Source organism: Myotis brandtii, unplaced genomic scaffold, assembly GCF_000412655.1.
Source record: "Myotis brandtii unplaced genomic scaffold, ASM41265v1 scaffold793, whole genome shotgun sequence".
Classification (NCBI taxonomy): domain Eukaryota; kingdom Metazoa; phylum Chordata; class Mammalia; order Chiroptera; family Vespertilionidae; genus Myotis; species Myotis brandtii.
In genome coordinates this window covers 494,152-498,530 of record NW_005371193.1, presented here as the reverse complement: position 1 = coordinate 498,530, position 4,379 = coordinate 494,152, and positions in this window count along the sequence as shown.

Here is a 4,379-nt window from a genome sequence, read left to right as displayed (position 1 = left end):
TATTTCAGAGAATGTCACCATTCCTCAATATACCCTGCTGGCACTGCACTTCCTTAAGTGCTGTTCCCATTGCCCCTCCTCCTAACTCTCACCACCCTGCTTGCCCTTCCAGAGATATTTCATGCATATACACACATTTCTATGTACTAAAAACACAAACAGCATGCTATGCATGCTGTCCTACACTTGCTTTTTTCACTTAATTATAAGTTTTCTCTCTTGGGCCGCGACCAGCACGGCTAGAGAGCGGACGAGTCCTGAGTAGGGACGGCTGGGGATTGAGAAAAGGAAAAAAAGAGACAGATACAAAGACTTTAAGTAAAGCTGGGACCAGGTGGGACGCTGCCCTCAGATGGAGACGCAGTGACCCAGAGCTAGTGCAGGGCGTTTATTATATACAGCATGATACCGGGAAGTTTTACTAGAGTTTAAGACAAAGGAAATTATGTGAAATCATGGTTAAAGATCAAGCTGCAATTCTTCATTCTTGTGACTTCTTTGTAATTGTCACTCCTGGCTGAGCCCAGATAATTGCATCCGTTCCTGGCGCCTGGCTGAACTTAGATAATGAAACCCACCCCCTGGTGCCTGAGCTAAAGGTCAGGCTGACAACATACCTGCCTCTCGCAAGGTATGTTTCCAGGACGTGGCTCTGCCGACACCACTGGACTCAGCTGACAATCAGCTCATGCGCCTTCCCAGGCGCTCTCTACACTTAATACATACTTGCACATACGAGCTCTCTCACCCTGTTTTATAAGTGTATACTATTCCATTGAATGGATAAATCATAATTTATTTAATCAGTCCCCTACTGGTGGACATTTCCATTGTTTTCTAACTTTTGCTATTAAAAACAATGCCATAATGATTATTCTTGTGCAAATGTTATTTCATATTATTTCTATGGATTATATACCTGTGGGCTAAATTCTTAGAAACAATGGTAACTTGTGGGGAGGATGACAGGGTGGATGGGTACAGGATTGGAACACTTTTTCATTGTATCCCCTTTTGTGTCTCTTGGAATTTTGTACCATATGTATTACCTATTCAAAAAAATAAAATATTTTTAAATACAGCTGCTGGCCATAGACTATTTAAATGTTTTGTCTCTTTATATATTTACCTGACTATACTTTACAAATAAAGCCAGATAATAATTATTTCAAAACTTTTTTTTTTTAATTCACTTGTTTTATTTTTTGTTAATCCTCACCGGAGAATATTTTTCCATTGATTTTTTAGAGAGAGTGGAAAGAAGGGGGAGAGACACACAGAAACATCAATGTGAGAGAGACACAGATTGGTTGCCTCCCGCATGCACCCCAACCAGGGCCAGGAATCAAGCATGCAACTGAGGTACATGCCCTTGACCAGAATCAAACCTGGGACCCTTCAGTCCGCAGGCTGACACTCTATCCACTGAGTCAAACCGGCTTGGACTCAAAATTTCTTAAAGCAAACTTCCCTTAAGCAGTCTTGTGGTATTTCCATGGAGAAATGGCAGAGAAATTTTTAAAAAGCAATCATTAATGTCTATCTTAGATACATAGAAGAGTAGAGTTTCCTGCTTGACACAAACATACAAAACCATGCTGCCGTGGACAGTGTTAGGCCCTGCCCGCTGCAAGCTGTGTGACATCAGCTCAGGGCCAGAGTCTAAGGGAGAGCTATCCCATGACCATCAGTGCTGCCCACTTCTCTACACAGGATGTCCCTGCCAAATGTCAACCTTCCACTAGGATGCTTTATAGCAAAAGGCCAAAAGAATAGTACTCAGTTCTCAGAAAAAAAAAGAGTATCTTCTACTATTTTCTCCTAATCATAGAGAAACAAAGGGTGGGTGGGAAACCTATAGTTTTCATACCACTAGTCACTATCAATCACATAACTAAAGCATCATGCCACAAGGTAAGATCTGGACGTTGGCCAAAGGCCCCCTCTTTGGAGCAACTACATAAAGCTATTCACAACATAAAGCAGATCCAGGGCTCCCCTGCCTCTGGTTCCTGTACTATTATGTTTTGCTAAGGCAACGGGTAGGGCATGATGCCCCAGGCACTGACTAGCCTGCATATACAGTTAAATAAAATCAAGTCTGCAACAAATAGGGCCTTGATAACCTCCCCTTGAAAGTAAAGGGAGGCAAAAAAAACCAACAAAAAAACCCCAAAACCCTCCCTTCTGATGCTAAAAGAGTATAAAGTTTTCCTAAATGAATTTGCAGTGAGCAAAATTTGTGAAACTACCTGCTGGCTTTTATGGCCTGCCAGGAAGAGGACATCTGGTCAGAAAGTGCCTGCAAAAGATCCTAAACCTGTTTTATATTGCTTACTGTTTATTCCCAACAAACTGCCACTGTCCCCACGCCCTGTGTTCTTAAAATTTCTGTCACTCACCTCCGATGGAGACTTGTTATTTGAGGTTCCCCCATAAAGCTTTCTGTGTGAAATAAGGTGATTTCTCCCAAATCCACTCTTTCTATACACAAAATTCCAGGTTTCCCACTAACAGTAGGTACTTACATATAGGCATTCTAAGAGACCTTGTTCTGCCTAATAAACCACTACAATTCAATGGTTTATTTAGCTACTAAAGCTATTATGCTTATGCTCGCTATAAATTTTAAAATCACCAAATCAGTAAGTAACCCACAAAAATATTCTGGAAGAATATTTCTAACACTTAAAATATAGCAAGATCTCTTTTTTGAGGGAGGATGAAAGGACTTAGACTGAGCTGAAAATCTTATTAGGCCAGGTACTGGCAGCTATTTTCAATGTCTTAGTAAAGTTACACACAGATGCTTCCACGGTACACTGGTTTCTGCCTCCTTCCATGAAAATCTGCTAAGAAATCTGCTCAGGTTTCTGAGTGTCCCCTTCTTTCCTCTTTGTACACATTGTCTACACATGATCAGTTTTCTCGAAGTCCTAGATTTTCCCATGTTAAATATGTAAGCATCTAAGTTTCTATCTCAGATACTTTGTCTCTAAAGTCTGTATTGCCATTCTTTAATGGTAAATTCTTTTATTGAATGACCTTAATTCTAATTCAGTCTAGAAATGGTTCGATCCAGTCCAGAAATGCACGTTTTTGCTGTAACAAACTTTTACTAGTAGGCTCTGGAGGAAAAGGTGTATTTAACCAATAATTCTTCCAGAATCAATTTGGGTGTAGTTTCCCAAGATTAGTATTTATAAATCATTCCTCATGGGGGTGGTATTTTTGTCTTTTTTTAGTTGTCAGTCCATGCAATTCTGGCTCCCCAAGCAGTCAGACACATACCACAACAATTTCTAGCTCTGTAGCCTATATAAATGCTATACCCAAATAAGTACTTTAATTTTTTTTTAATCCTCACCCAAGGATATGTTTTTATTGATTTCTAGAGAGGAATGGGGAGAGGGGGAGAAAGAGAGAGAAAGGAGAGAGAGAAGCATCGATTGGTTGCCTGATTGAACTCACACCCCAGAAATATGCCCTGACCAGGAATTGAACCCATAACTTTTTGGTGTACTGGACAACGAGTCACCCACCCAGGGCCCAAATAAGTACTTTAAAATTCATTGGAATTTGTGGCTTAAAATGCTTTTACTTCAGTAATCCTAAAATGAAGTTGCCAGGTTTAAGAAATAAATATACAGGATGCCCTGTTAAATTTAAATTTCAGATAAATAACAAAGCAACAAAGAATTTTTAGTATATCTCATACAATATTTGGGACACACTTATACTAAAAATTATTTACTGTTCATCTGAAATTCAAATTCAACTGGGTATCCTGCATTTTATCTGGTAATTCAACCTAAAAGAAAATCCTCAAGTATCTATTATCTATTCCAACAAAAGGGACCAGTTTCTGCTATGTGTGAGACCAGAGGCGTTTTACGCCGTAAGGTAAATGAAGCCACATATCCTTAAAAGATTCAGTCACTAAATGATCACAGAATCTTGAAATGTCTGTAGGAATGTGGAGCCTATTTTTCAAGTGATTAAGGCATCAGTGGGAGTTAGGTCTGTTTTCTGAGTGATGGGCTTTTTGGTTTTGTGAATCTAAATTCTGAGTATGTAAGAGGGATAGAGGGGATAAATGGTGATGGAAAAAAATAAAATAAAAATTTAAAAATAAATAAAATTAAAAAAGAATTCTGAGTGTGATGATAAAATCTACCTGCCCTAGCACATGGGAAGTGGAGCATGAGCTGCACAGAAAATAAGGGTAAGTCCAGAAGCACATTCAGGAAGGGTGAGATGCCTTTCCCATCGTCTCTGGCCTCCTAATGAGTGTTCACGCTATTTAATTTGTGACTCTGATTCAAAAGACAAGTAAACGGGGCTTGCTTTAAAATGAAGCTTTTATACAGAATTATACA